The 16185-nt window shown below is 38.3% G+C and overlaps 2 long non-coding RNA genes across 3 annotated transcripts; one reads left to right on the top strand and one right to left on the bottom strand.

Annotated features, from left to right (window-relative positions):
• The first annotated feature begins 1698 nt into the window (after positions 1-1698).
• LOC140001436 (uncharacterized) lies at positions 1699-8040 on the top strand. Its single transcript, XR_011806659.1, has 2 exons — positions 1699-2386; positions 5146-8040. It is a non-coding gene; the product is annotated as an uncharacterized lncRNA (long non-coding RNA).
• An 86-nt stretch (positions 8041-8126) lies between these two features.
• On the bottom strand, positions 8127-13805 carry LOC106017519 (uncharacterized). Of its 2 annotated transcripts, XR_005262246.2 has the most exons (4): positions 13617-13805; positions 12793-12912; positions 12200-12348; positions 8127-11841 (listed from the first exon to the last, which is right to left on the bottom strand). It is a non-coding gene; the product is annotated as an uncharacterized lncRNA (long non-coding RNA). The 2 variants fall into 2 exon arrangements; XR_001191013.5 differs by lacking the exon at positions 12200-12348 and having other exon boundaries at positions 13617-13790.
• Between the last annotated feature and the right edge of the window lie 2380 nt (positions 13806-16185).

Below are 16185 nucleotides of genomic sequence, written 5' to 3'. Positions count from 1 at the left end.
GACTAACCACCTGAGCACTTACGCAGTCTCAGGAAGGTTCCAAAGCAAATAGCCCACACTACCACTCCTGCAGTCCTCCCAGACCACTGGCTTCAAAGCTCACTTGATTACAGCTACACAAGTGTCTCTACTGTGTATTCTAGGTCTATTCAGCAGTACTGAACAGTTCACAATGTAGGCTTTCTTTGATTTTTTTTTTTTAATATACATATTTTCTTCTGCCATATCCATAGATATTCTGTGGCTACCTTTTGATCACTGGAAATAATCCAGTATCTATATTTGTGGAAAAAGAACAGTTAACTGACTACAATTCTTTGTTCTGAAACACCTCAAACAACGTCATATCAAAAGTGGTATAATGTGATTTATAACCCTGAGCTGCCTAAACAAGATGCAGACTATTTACACTAAATCCCCAATTCAAAAAAATGACAAAAGCATTTTTCTGGTTTTTGTTTGTTTTTTTGTTTTGTTTTGTTTTGTTTTGTTTTAATAGTTCTTATCTTTCCTCTTTGACCAATGAACACATTGAGGACATATCACTGTCATCCTCCTTCAGGTAGGCATGCAGCCTGGGCTGAGCCCCATGTCCTTGGGGCTGAAGCATCTCAGGAAAATGCCCACTTCTGTGTCAGAACCTTACTCATGTATGTAAGAATCACACCAGGTTTATTGCCTAAAATGTAAGTTTTTATGAGTACAGAAGTGGATGTGATATTTAGCTGTAAATGAATTTGCTTTATGATAAATAATTTGATCAATGAATCAGAATTGTGTTATGTGTCAAGGTCAAATTCCTAGATCTACCTGGAGCAATTACTTTAATTTATAATAACAACAATGTAGACTTACCAAAAAAATAAATAAAAATCATGTTATTCTAACAATGTAGCTCTAATCAGATGTATAACTTTGGGGTCTGAGAATAACACATCTTGTCCTTACACAAAATTCTTCCAATTCCTTTCTTATCTGAGCTTATCTCCTCTCCATTAGAGGCATATCCAAACACTTTGTGCCACATTCTTATTTATGTTATAGTTAAAACCTCTTAGTAGTTTCTTAGCTGTTCTTGTACAGTTCAGCATGTACTTAGATGACTACTCTCAGAATGATTTCAGTCATACATTGTTACACAGTCACCTAAATATTCATCATTCTATTCTCACTTCTGATACTTTTTTCATTCTATATCTTCACCATTGTTCTCTGAAAGCATACAAACAGTTCCTGACAAAATCACTTGCATCAACAACATCTTTATAGTGCTTTTGTTTTTCTGAAAAGAAATGCACTTCAAACAAGCATATAGTTAAAGGTGAAAAGTTTTTTTTCTTGCCCTGTTTTATAGAACTATTAAGCATATGTGAAATCGTCTGACTTCAGTTAGAGATATGTAGAGATATGAGTAATCTGTATTTAAAAACATATATATTTGTCAGGTCCTGCAGATGTTTTAGTCAGTCGCAGATATAGAAGCAAAAAGTATATATTCTTATGATGCTTCAGGATAATTCCATAATCAACACTACTATCAGCGAAAAGCCCTTGTGGTTTAAAAAAAAAAAAGAAAGAAAAAAATCATGCTGGGGAAATAGCAAGTATAGTGACATTGGTGCAAGGATAAGAAAGGCTGGAGACACAATAACCTCCAGACAGTGTCATCCAGAGAAAGGCACATGAGGGGCTGTGGTGTAAATGCCTGAAGTAACTAGGAAAATAAAACTAACATTCACACTTTTAAGGAAAAGGTACAGCATTGAAGAGGCTTTCAGGGTAGGGTATAACTGCATTATCTGAGCATTCCCTAGGCTCCCAACCTTAGATGCTATCGCGCTGGGGAAACTTGGTGTGCTAGCTCTAAGGAACACCACGGAGCGTGGAGTGGAGTGGAGACACCACGGCTAGGCTCTGTAATCAGGTGGGGCCTCGATTGTTCTTGTGCACAAAGCTGCACTTTTTGCCACCCTAAGCCAAAGACCTGTCATGTTTTGACAAATGCTGTACCCTAGTGTACTTTTTGCTCATTATAATATCATTATAATACCAAAACACACCTCCATCCCAAAAGCTACCCGCCTCCAAGGTGCGACCACCCCTCACTGAGCATGCGCTCTGAATTTCTCGGAGCCTATTACTTTAAACGGAGACGGGAAAACTTTACACCAATCATAACTAAGATATGCTTGACTAGAGCCACTCAAGCTCCACCTAAAAGATAGAAAATAATATAAATTGGCCCAAGAGAGAGGGGATGTTAGGGAAGATACCATCGTCAGGGGAGATACCATCCCGAGGACATACAACATCCTTAGGACCTCCTGACTCCTGGGATCAGTCGACGGGCTGAGCCTCTCTTCCCCCCCCATTGGGACGCCTTTGGGTGAGATCTGAATATTTGCTCATAAATCTCTATAGAGTCTTTGATCCTTTTAACGCGTTTATTTCTAGGCTGCGCACCTGTAACACCTGTAACACCTGTAACACCTATAACACCTATAACACCTATAACATCTGTAACATCTATAACATCTATAACATCTGTAACATCTGTGACATCTGTGACATCTGTAACACCTATAACACCCGTGTATTTCATGCATACTAGCTTGCTTTTGCAGACAGTCACTATCACCGGCAATCCAAAAGAACCTGATTATCTGTTGCTGTAATAAACCATACTTGATTGCATTGTGATAGCTTTCATTAATGCGACTTGGGTGAGGGTGATTATCCATGATAATTCAGTGTTCTGAATCTAACCAGACCCCCAGACGGTTAATGCATTGTTGGTGAATGTCTGAACGGACCCCCAGGTGGTTAATACGTTTTTGGTGAATGTCTGAGTGGACCCCCAGGCGGTTATTACGTTTTTGGTGATTGTCCGAACGGACCCCCAGTTTTGGTGAATGTCCGACTGGTTCAGTACTCTGAATCCAAACGGGCCCGTGACGGTTAATCAGCTACACCCCTTTAACGCGACAGTAAAATTGGCGTAGTCGGCAGGATTGCTATGGATAAACTACTGCAAAAATATAAATGTACCCCTTCCCAGGCAGGGAAGGAGTTTTCCCAAAAGTTTTGGAAAGATGAGGAGAAAGTGGTAGAGCACATTGAGCCGTGTCAGGCTTCACGAAAGATTGGTCAAAGAAAGGGTAAAGGTGCGATTTATGCTGTGTTAGGAGATTGTTTGTCTTGTGCTCGGCAAAAAGCTAAGGAAACTCCTGCTCCCAAACTGATCTCTGATGCGGAACATACAGCTTTGAAATCAGAGAATGAAATATTGAAGTCATCATTGGCCTTTGAAAGGGAGACGGGAAAAACATTAGGAATCAGAGTGGATAAACTTTTGGATGAAAATAATAAACTTTCCATTGAGAATGACAAACTTGTGACTGAAAATGATAAACTTGTGAGTGAGAATAATCATCTTAAACAAATGCTGGAGAGGGTTAGTCATCTGTTAAATAAAGTACAGCCTTGTGCTCCGGTCAAGCAGATTCGTGGAGTGCTGCATAGTGCAGAACCTGAAAGCTGGGACAGTGATTTCTGGTCTGACAGTGATGATGGCGTTGAAGAGATTTCTGATTCTGAACCCCAATCCATTTCCTTGAGACCTTTGGTTAAGACTGAGACTACTGTTGATGATAATGATGAAATTCGCACTACTGTGCGAACGATTCCATTGCCACCAGCAGAGTTGGTTAAAATACAGGAGAAGTTCTCAAGGCGATCAGGGGAATCAGAAGTTGAGTATGTGTGTCGAGTTTCTCTTAAAGGAGGAGATCGAATGATGTTGAGTGAGGAAGAGGTAGGAGGCTTTTGGAGACCTGGAGTATCTTTAACCACCATACCAGGAGCTGACCTGGCTGTAGCAGTACAGAAAGCAGCCTGCATTCAGGCGATATATGAAAGAGATGAATTTAGGAAATCCCCGATGTTAGCTCCTATTGATCCAATTCGGTTAACCCCTCTCATCCGTGGACTTCCTGATTGTCTTAAGATGTTTGTAGCAAACACCCAAGATCATATACTAGCTGCTTGTAGGGATGATGATAGTGGTTGTAGGCAAAATCCTAACTCCCCTATTCCCACCTGGAGTGAATTGGTACAAGACATAGATAAGTACGGACACCGAATGGGCTGGATTAATTCATCCAGTATTAAATCCCAAGACCACTCTCGGCGAGTCCGCCAAATCCACACTAAAAATCCCAGATATCCCAAATTCAAAGAGAGATTGAAACCTAATAGGGAACGAGGCGAGTTGTGTCAGCAAAAAAACTCTTATCCCCGGGGAGGGCAATGAGCCACCCTGCTCGGCAGGTATTAACAATTCAATGGCTCTCTAATGAACATATTGACCCTATCATTGCCATTCCTGTTGAACCCCCAAAAATATTGGTAAATTTTCTTATTGAAACCAGGACCCAAATGTCAGTAATTACACATGCAACAGCACAAACCCTGAGCATAACACCTGGTCAACGCAGGGTTAAATTCACGGGAATCAATGGTGTGGAAAAACAATGCCCCACTGCAAAAATTTCACTCTGGTTGCCAGAGGAACAAAAATTAACCAGGGTAGAAGTATTAGTTGGTGCTGCATATACTAATATTTTAGGATTTGACATACTGCATGGTTGTATGTGAAAACTCCCTGATGGAACTGTGTGGAGTTTCGCGACACATCAAAGGGTTTCAGGCACCATGAGACTGAGTCTGTTACAAACATCCATACCCTCATCCCCTGCTAAAATCATTAATGATCGGCAATATCTGTTGTCAGCAGCAGCACTTATGGGGATTGACGGGGTGGTAACAGAATTGGAAAAAAGAGACATTATTAAAAGGACCAATTCACCTTACAATTCACCAGTGTGGCCGGTAAAGAAACCAACCAGGCAATGGCATTTTACAGTGGATTACAGACAGCTGAACGCTAACACTACACCTTTGACTGCCGCAGTTCCAAACATGGCAGAGATAGTGAAAGCCCTCTGTGTTTCTAACAGTAGCAATAGTGCTAACTACTCCCAAATATTTCTACGCATGGGAAATCAAAGATTGCTATTTCACCCTCTTTCTAACCCTGCCGGTTGAATACAACCGAGCATATTTTATTTTCTTTTGTGTTCACAGGAACCCTGAGCGAACTGTATATGGACAGCTGGAAGATGACGAATCAACAGTTTGGATTAATGATGCTATGCTTTACCCTGACCTTGATGCAATTACAGACCTTAAATAAACTTAGCTACTGTGGCTGTGCATGGAGCTGAGGTGTTTCACCATGGCATTTAACCATGTATTGTCACAGTATAGCACAATCACTGGAACATCTCAAAACAAAAAGGACCTAAATCTCTACATGGAAACAAAATATTTTCAAAAGATGAATGGAGTTGGAATGATTCTCTAAGAATGGCTGAACTTTAAGCCATGTCTGGACAAACAATACAAATTGGTTGCCAAATAACTAAAATAACTGAACCAAATTTTGATTGCTGGTACAATTTTACTTTCACCAAACTTATAATTGTGTGCTGTCTTTGGGGTTACAGAGGCACAGAATTACTATTTGAATTCATGGTCAAAGGATAAGAAGCCTCTGCCCCTGCAGATATTTGAAAATGAACCGACTCAGCCTCCCATTGGTCTAACTCCTTCCATCTTCAACACAGGTCCTTACATAATTAAAAATGTGGGACAACAACAAATTGTCTTTAACCCTAGTTGGTCCCTAAAAAAGGGCCACAGGATGCAACTAGGTTATTGGGAACAGGATTAGGTATATTAAAAAACATTGATGCTGAGGTCTTAATGAGTAGAATAACTGCTACTACAGATGACCTAAGGAAATTGGAACAACCAATAAAATCATCCTTATTGGCTTGAGGAAAATGATCATCAATTAATTGTAAATACCCTTGGAAAAGCCCAAGGCAATACCTCCCTTGCCTTGAGCTGTATCCAAGCACAGTTATGGATACAATCTGTAGCAGCAGCTATTATTAGAGAGGGAGAAGGAGGAACTTTGCCCACTGAAATTTGAAAATTGATTTGGGATAATGCTTCAGAATTTGAAAAAGAATTTCAAGCTTGGTGGCAATTAGTCAACTTTACCCATTAAAATGATCAAATTGTTGCCTTTATACTTACTATAAGTAATGCCACCGTATACAATGTATATCCAATCATTGCATTAGGACTCAATCATAATGGAACTACACTTTATCCTAAAGAGCATAAAGTATGGGCCCATCAAAAGGGAGGAAAGTGGCAAACAATTGATGTAAATGCATAAAGTAATACGCTGGAATCTCAAGACATTTGTCTTGACACTGAGCAAAATATTTGCCACTTTGAGATACATCCTAATGAAACCCTTGAAATTGTACTTATATATATTGGGAAAGGTTGTGTTTGTATGAGAACTCATTGTGATTCTATAGTTGTAGATACCAGTAATCACTCTAATGTTTGTGTTTGCAATTTTACCAAAATTCTAGGATGTGATTTTAAATACTCAGTTCCTGTCACTTCTTATCAACTTATTGCATCTAATTATATTCTGCTTCATGAACTGCTGCCTACTCCTATTGGAATGAACCTCACCTTGGTGAAGAAATTGCTGATACATGAGGACCTGAAGCAGCTGATGACACAAGTCCGAGAAAATGGACAAAAGACTCTGATTACTGTCCACCATGATGCACAAGAAATACATCGAGTAATGGAAAGAGTGAAGAGAGATGAGAGACACCGTTGGTGGGACACTTTGTTTGGATGATCGCCAGCTGCCAAGGGAATCTTCAACAAGATGCTTCACCCTGTTATTGTTCTGCTAATACTGTATTATGTTTTATACTGACAATTAGTTTGTATGCTAAACTCTGGTTTATGATGAAACGTTTAGCATCACTACACAATGTACATACACTCGGTAAACCTCAATCCGAGAATGTATGTGATGTCCCTGACATATTCCAACTGTCGTGAAGCTTGAGTGACTATAGTCACGGGGTGGATTATGTGGTGTAAATGCCTGAAGTAACTAGGAAAATAAAACTAACATTCACACTTTTAAGGAAAAGGTACAGCATTGAAGAGGCTTTCAGGGTAGGGTATAACTGCATTATCTGAGCATTCCCTAGGCTCCCAACCTTAGATGCTATCGCGCTGGGGAAACTTGGTGTGCTAGCTCTAAGGAACACCACGGAGCGTGGAGTGGAGTGGAGACACCACGGCTAGGCTCTGTAATCAGGTGGGGCCTCGATTGTTCTTGTGCACAAAGCTGCACTTTTTGCCACCCTAAGCCAAAGACCTGTCATGTTTTGACAAATGCTGTACCCTAGTGTACTTTTTGCTCATTATAATATCATTATAATACCAAAACACACCTCCATCCCAAAAGCTACCCGCCTCCAAGGTGCGACCACCCCTCACTGAGCATGCGCTCTGAATTTCTCGGAGCCTATTACTTTAAACGGAGACGGGAAAACTTTACACCAATCATAACTAAGATATGCTTGACTAGAGCCACTCAAGCTCCACCTAAAAGATAGAAAATAATATAAATTGGCCCAAGAGAGAGGGGATGTTAGGGAAGATACCATCGTCAGGGGAGATACCATCCCGAGGACATACAACATCCTTAGGACCTCCTGACTCCTGGGATCAGTCGACGGGCTGAGCCTCTCTTCCCCCCCCATTGGGACGCCTTTGGGTGAGATCTGAATATTTGCTCATAAATCTCTATAGAGTCTTTGATCCTTTTAACGCGTTTATTTCTAGGCTGCGCACCTGTAACACCTGTAACACCTGTAACACCTATAACACCTATAACACCTATAACATCTGTAACATCTATAACATCTATAACATCTGTAACATCTGTGACATCTGTGACATCTGTAACACCTATAACACCCGTGTATTTCATGCATACTAGCTTGCTTTTGCAGACAGTCACTATCACCGGCAATCCAAAAGAACCTGATTATCTGTTGCTGTAATAAACCATACTTGATTGCATTGTGATAGCTTTCATTAATGCGACTTGGGTGAGGGTGATTATCCATGATAATTCAGTGTTCTGAATCTAACCAGACCCCCAGACGGTTAATGCATTGTTGGTGAATGTCTGAACGGACCCCCAGGTGGTTAATACGTTTTTGGTGAATGTCTGAGTGGACCCCCAGGCGGTTATTACGTTTTTGGTGATTGTCCGAACGGACCCCCAGTTTTGGTGAATGTCCGACTGGTTCAGTACTCTGAATCCAAACGGGCCCGTGACGGTTAATCAGCTACACCCCTTTAACGCGACAGGGGCACAATGTATATCTGCAGGCACACCACTATTCAGCCCACACTGCAGCCAAACCAAAGTGTAAGAAGTGATCTGTTGTCTGGAAAACCTCCTCAAGTGGTCTGCCAGCTCTGCAAATGATAAATACAGTTCTATGGTCAGCTTAATTGTTGAGGCCCTTGAGTGGTGGATTACTCAGTACAGTGCTTCTGAGATTAGCTTGAGGTACAAGCATCATCAGGAAAAAAGCAAAATTAATTTATCCAATATATCATTAGTTCTCAAGATGTGGTCTAAAACCATGATGGATGGTTTTGTGTGAGAGAGCCTGTGGAGCACTGTTAAACATGAAAATTTACAAATGGACCGGTTAGAAATGTGATAATAGATATAGAGTGGCCCCTGAGAATTACAAGTTTGTCCAACAAGTGGAAATTACTGTGCAAAGAATAAGAAAAGCTTATCCAGAAAAATACATTTTCATCTGTAGCAAGCATGTGAAACATGAAATGTAATAACTTTTCAAAATTACTCCAAACTTTGGAAGCTTTTGTTTTATTGTAACAATAGCGTGGGAAGAAACATTTGTTTTCTTTCTATTTCTAGATCTGCCCTAGTGGAATGGGAATGGAAATGGTGGGAATGGAACAAAATCCATGTGAGAAATCTGTAGTTAGTTTTGTTTCTGGGATGACTTGAGGTCAAATTATAGTAGTTTGGATTGGAACCAAACAAATCATCACCTATATCTACACAAATCTCATTTCCTTTACACCAGTACTCATCCCCCATACGTACATGATCAAGAAAGTTAACAATACTCCAGAAAAATAAACAGGCAGAGAATTTACTAGCCACCTCTTTTGCAGCTAAAAGAAAATCTGCAGAATGAAAAATAATCTCATATTTTGAACAAAGCACTTTTACATGATGTAATTGAAAAGAGGTAAAGGATTTAACTAACTTTTATTATTTTTTTAATTTTATTATTTTTTTATTTTTTTATTTATTTTTATTATTTTTTTAATAATATGAAGTGGGGAAAAAAAAAAAAAAAAGAGTCCAATGTTAGAATATAACAATTGCACTAATGGGGCCAAACTCCTGTCTCACCCACCACAATCACAGTGGGCACTGAGGCTCTGTCTCTATTAGTGTACAAAGAAGCCAAGGGACATTTTTTGGCCTTGTAGACAAAAGTCATGGCACTACTGTCAGTAAAGCTAAATTATCTAGATTTGGGTCTCTACCTTAGCTCTATTTAGTTGCTTAGAAAAAATGGAATATATGGAGAATGAATATAGGAAATATATCTAGTAAAATGATCCTTTCTTCTGATATAGAGTCCCAGCTTCTGCAGTTCAGCACCTTTGGGACTTCCTGAGCCAGAAACGGCAACGACAATTTAAAAAATGCAGATGAACCTCCCTCATGTCTTTTTCAGTATTATTGTGTGAAAATGTGCTTCCTCTTATTTGTTGCAAGCCTGGTACCTAATTCTTATGCTTCTTCAGCCTTCTTAATTCTTATGCTATAAAAACCACTGAATTCTTTTGTATTCATCTTTTCCAAATTTTTATTTTTATTTTATCAGACTTTATCATTTTCTCCCAATCATATCTTTCCCAAACTGAAGAGTCTTATCTACTTTATCTCTGCTCTATAGAAATTATTCTGTAGTACAGTTCATTTTTGTCACCCTTATCTGTTCTCTTTTTAATTCTATTATAACCTTTTAGAAAGGTATTACCCAGAACCACATTTATTGTCCAGATATGGATTTATACATCTATTTGTTTTTTTTTAATTCCTCAGTCTTTTCCCAACAATTCCTACTCCGACTTTTTTTTATTTTTATTTCAGAAGACATAACTTAATATTTCATTGATGTTTTCAGGGTCTTCAAGATCGTATTCAAGAGTAGTAATATTAATTTGGAGTGTTTTTTTTTTCTCTGTGCATGACTTTCCATTTATTGACATTGATTTCATCTGTCACTTCATTGCTCAATATCATGAGACTGTTCTGTCACTCCCCACATCCAGCTTATGCTTTTACTATCCTGATTAATTCTGTATCATTACACAAAAAATCACCTCACAGCTCACCACCTTTTCCACAGCATTCATGAATCCCAGCCTTCCCTGCAGCGCTGATGGTTCCTTGCTGTGAAAAATTATTATTCACACTACCCTTTGTTTCCTATCTTTCACCAAGTAATCTGGGAGAAGCTTTACCCTTTTACCCCATGACAATTCTATTTCATTAATATTGTTTATCTCTCTTTGAAAATTCAAGTTCATAAGTTTGAATCAACATTATCCAAATGATCCTTTTGACTTCAGACAATTGCCATAGTTTTGCAAAGTATGGCTTTCCTCTACAAAAGCTGTTCTGATACTTGCCAAATATATCATATTTTCTCTTTTGTCTACTAATTATTTTTGTTATAATTCCTAGCAATCCTCTTGATAATCAAGTTAGAATTACTGGTCTGTTGGAGCAAGGAAGAGCCCTTTTTAACAGCTGTTTTCCCATTTGTCACTTTCTATTATTTTGGTATAAAATTATTAGACATCAGTCTCTTCAATTACCAGTTCACACTGGTAGAGTCCTCAGGTGTTTTACCTATAAAGAAAATCAGCAATAAAGGTACCTCTAGGATCTTCCCCATAATGAACACAAATTAAAAACAAAATAAAAAAAAAAATCCTCTATAAGCATGTGTTAGATTATTTGTTTATTGTGGTCTTATTCACTGATGAACCCAGACTTTAGCAGACTTCTTTGCTCCCCAAGTACTTAAAGTTAATTTCTTGTTGTTGTTGTTGTTTTGTTTTGCTTTGCTTTCCTTTGTTTTCAGGAAAACTCTATCCCATTTCTGAGGGATATTTTTTTCATTTTTTTTCTTTTTTTTTCTTTTTTTTTTCTTTTTTTTTTTCATTTTTTCTTTTAGTAATTCCCTGTCCAATATGGACTTATGCTGTTCAATCATAAGTCTAGGGAAGAAAAATTGAAGAGACTGTCCTTTCACAAGCATTCTTTAATGAGAATACAAATGCTCTGAGCTTCTAAGGTAGTATAAATACATCAGAATTTTACCTTTTTAATTAGCTATTCCTTTTTACTAATTTCCTATATTTTATGTAAATTTATTATTTAACTGTAAATATTACACGATTGTGGTGAGACTTTTTGTATGTTTATTACTAGTGTGATTTTTTTCATACTTACAAGGCTATGAAATTTAAATATTCTGTGTCCATTATTACATAGTGGCTCTTGGGTAACTGTTGTTGAATTAGATGTGCATTAAATCTTGAGATCTAAATTTAGAAATGATCCTTATTTTGAGACTTTTCAACTACAAATTGCAGTGTGCAGTCAGTTACAATGATGCATATAGTCAGTTAAAGTTTGTCAGATGTGGATTTGAGGACTGTGTTAATAATCTAGACACTTCAATTGTGCTTTGGATGTCAATGTTCTTTCTTGAATCTTTGTTTCTCTGTTCTTTCATTCTCCATCTGTTAAATGGTAACAACAGCACTTATTTACATTGCATTGGTATTATGAAGATAAATATACTATAAATTATGAGGTATAATCAGGAGATGCAGCAATAATAGAGTTTATATAAGCATTCAAGAAAAAAAAAAATTAAACCTTTCAAAGGCATCTGGCTTGCACATATGGTGCTGTACTGAAGACTGTACTATTATCAACATTAATGCTTATAGACTGTACCTCTACATTTCTGCTAATCTTCAGTATGTCTGTAATATGCAAACTGTGTTAAACCTACATTATGCAAACACTTATAGAATAATAAAAATGATAATAAAGGGAACAAAGGTGAAACTATACATAAGAAATATTCCATACTTTGTTAGTTTTGTTTTCTGCCATGTTGTGAGGCTTTGAATTGGCTGAATTTTGTAGCCATATTGGCAAAGGTTTTTGCAGAGGAAAGAGGTGAGCAGTGTGGAGACCTCAAGGCAAACCACTGATCAGAGGCACCAGTGAAGAATAAGCTAAGAGAAACAAAAAGGAGCTGAGTTAAGCGTGTGAACTGGACAGACCATAATAAACTTTTCAGTGAAGTGAATAAGGATAAAGCAAAATGATGTCAGCAGCAGCCTCACTTGTGAATAGGGTTGAAGTGCCAACAGTGACTGGAGCACCTATCATATGAGGACAGGCTGAGAGAGCTGGGCCTGTTTAGCCTGGAATATAAAAGGCTGAGGGGAGACCTCATTAATGTATATGAATATCTGAGGGGAGGGTGTCTAGAGGATGGAGCCGGTCTCTTTTCTGTTGTGCCCAATGACAGGATGAGAGGCAATGGGTACAAACTGAAGCACAGGAGGTTCCTGCTCGATAAGAGAGGGAACTTCTTTACTATGACAGTGACAGAGCACTGGGAGAGGTTGCCCAGAGAGGTTGTGAAGTCTTCTCAGAAGATATACAAAACTCACCTGGATGCCGTCCTGCACAATGCACAGGACATCCTGCTCAGCAGGGAGGTTGGGCTAGATGATCTTCAGAGGTCCCTTCCAACCTCAGCCATTCTGTGATTCTGTGATGTTGTAGTACTTCTTTGCAAGAGGCATGAAGATACATTTATAATGTATTAATGTCATAACTTATTGTTCACAGAACTAGCTAATGCTCAGATGACCAACATAAGTATGGAAGAAAGTGTTATGTTCCAGGTGACTTGGCAATTTGTAAAATATCATTATGTCATCTAAAATCCATTAGCTTATGTCCTGATATGTCCTGAGGAATGACAAAACCCAATAATTTGACATACCTGATTTAGGAGACTACATAACAGTTTAAACAGTATAAAAGAAAATATTTTAACAATCAGAGCTATAAATAATTTAATAATCAAAACAAAAAGATGTGTTGTGAAATATTCATATATATACATATATATTTATACATATCAAAGGGGTCATCCTAAAGGATAATTTAGGTTGGAAATTAGGAGAGATTTCTTTTCAGAAAGAGTATAGGCATTTGTACAGGTTGCCCAGGGAGGTGGGGGAGGGAGGTGGGGGAGGTACCTGGAGGAAAGGTTGGATGTGGTGAGTAGGAACATGGCTTAGTGGGTAAGCTAATAAACAGAAAGTCAATACACAGAAGCCAAAAGCAGAAACTGACCAATAAAGCATTCCATCAGGTAGCAGTGAAAGGGAGGAAATGAGGACCCTATCAGAACATTCACAGAAAAATTCACAGGGAAGTGGAAGGCATAAGAAAATAGAAGACACAGGATAAAATGTAAAGGTACCTCTGCTCAAACCAGGAATAGCAGGTACTCCTTCCCTTTAATTTCTTAATTGAAAGAGTTTGTGTTCATCTGTCAGGTGCTTTTGGAAGGAGAAACAAGAGAGGCCCAAGCACCTCTGCCTCATCAGCAGTGACTGGTAAAACATGTGATCTTCCAGGATCAGTGCAGAGCAGCAACTCTGATGTTATGCAACTTTCCTATCAAAAATGCTGTTACCCTAATCTACAACCCATGGCCACTTTAATAACAGCTTCAGCTGTCTGATTTGCCCTAAATTTCCGTATAGTCAAAGGGAGCATTTTTTTTTTCCCTTCAGCTTTCTCTGTGGTCAAATACATTATTTCTATAATAACAGTCTTTATCAAGATACTGGTTTCGATCCAAATTTTTCTGTCACAATCATACACCACTTTGCTTATTTGGGTTTATTTCACATCCTTAATATTAATTAAATGCTGAGAAGTGTTTTTTTTTTTCTTTTTTTTTTCCACACTAATTTTATTTTCTTAGATTTTTTCTTTTATATAGCCCCCCTTGCCCCCCCTCCCCCCCCCCGTAATTGCAGTAGGATTAACTGCATTGTTAGAATTAGAGTTCTGAATACAAATAAGAGGGCTTTTCCCTTTTTCTTCCCTGACTACATTTCTATTACTGCAATCACAAGTATTGTTAACAACATTAAAGCCCACAGCAGATGTGAACCAGGCTATAGAGAATATTTTGATTCCACAGAAAGGTTCAGTGCTGAAACATAATGTTCTTGCTTCCCAGCTATTACAGGGCAAACTAGCATGCACTTTTGAAAGTTAATATCTAATTTTCTAGATGCCTGCTGCCAATTTGTTTTCATTCTACTTCAATATAGTAGGCAATGAGAAGGGATTTTGCAAAGATTACTACTGGGCTCATTATTATTGCACTAGTAGTTCTGGAAAACAAAATACCAAAACTCAGCTGATGATGACATAGTTATACAACAAAACAGGTTGCTTAGAATTCAGACCTTGGAATGAGCCCCTAGAGAAGACCTCGGGCTCACAGCCTACAACTTAAATAACTCTGACTTATCTTTTATGCTATATTCTTAGTTTTATTGCAAAACTGGATTTATGTTAAGAGCTGAAGTTCTATGCAGTCTTTAACCTCTCTTTTTGTCCGGTGTTTGGAATACAAACCAGGCCAAGAGTGACAACTGAAAGCTACTGCCATCTGATGGCTGCAAGATAACCAGTGCAAAACAAGCCTCCTGCAAGCAGGTGAAAATCCTACAAGTTAGTTACTGCCACTGGCACAAGCCTGGTCTCTTTTAAGCATGTTTAGCAAAAAGTACCATCAATCTATCATGGCAGCTGAGCTCTCCTCTCAGCCTGAGTAGTTCTACCTCTGATAGTCATATCCATCTTGTGTTGCATCTTCCCTCTCTCCCTCAACTATCTTACAGAAAATGAATAAAATAAAGGTATTTGCCTTTTGTAGCAGTGTAAGAATTACCAATATATTAGTACTTTAAGAGCCATTTGCCTCTGCTGCTGAAGACAAATGAAGCTACTGGTTACAGAACAGAAAAAAAAAAGGGGGGGGGGAGGGGGGGAAGGATTACCTTTTCCCTGGAATATTTGTTGCGGGGAGGGGGGGAAGGAGGAATATTGGTTTGGCTCCTGTTTATGGGGGTGAGTTACTAAATATGACCTGGAACAGTATCTGAATTTCAAGTTGATAAAGTCCATAAAGCTTTATATCATATGGAGCATTTCAGTGAAACTATATTCCATTTCTTAGTCCACCTTAATCATTTGATTACCCTAATATCCATCTGAAATATAAGGTAGCAAAAACTGTGATTAACCAACAGTTAATTAAGAGGAGGTATAATTAAAGAAAAAAAAATATCTTAGAAGCCCATTCAAAATCTGTAAAAATGCATGGAAGGATTGCATGAAAATTGGTCCAAATTTAAACAATGAAAAGCATTCTGTAATACCTTCTTTATCACAAATGGGTATAAGCTAAGCATGTTCAGTAGCCCTGAAATAGTATTTCCTTTTCTAATTAGGGAAAAGAGCTTTCTAGGGATGTCTGCAGAATGATACAAGATTCTCTGAGAAGCTGCCAAATTATAGTGGAAATGTGTTTGCTCCCAGCATGAGTAGAAACAGTTGAGATCCTAGTTGCTTAGAGGAACAGAGATATCAGATGTTATCATGAATGCTTTCTGTATTCCTTCAGGTAACTCAGAGACCCTAATTATTTTACACTAGGCCAATTCTTTTGGCCTAGACAACACTTAAACGCTCAAAAAAAAACCACTTAAATCCAATGTATCGAGTAAAGTCTGAGACCTTTGTAAAGGAATATGTGCTGACCACAAGGAACCCAGTGTGTTAAGAAGAATCCTTCCCCATATTTGAGTGGAGTTGAGCTAACTGATTCTGTGCATGCTCCTCCATACCCTGCAAAACAAACTGCACTGATGGATCCCTTCCTAGTTTTGCAAAGTGTGCTTTTTGCAAATTCTCAATTATCTGACTTAGCACAAGGGTATATAGTATTTCTTCCCCTTCTTGTGGGA

This window comes from Anas platyrhynchos, chromosome 1 (genome assembly GCF_047663525.1).
Source record: "Anas platyrhynchos isolate ZD024472 breed Pekin duck chromosome 1, IASCAAS_PekinDuck_T2T, whole genome shotgun sequence".
NCBI lineage: Eukaryota > Metazoa > Chordata > Aves > Anseriformes > Anatidae > Anas > Anas platyrhynchos.
Note: the sequence above shows the minus strand (reverse complement) of the source record. Positions and strands in the feature narration are given on the sequence as shown.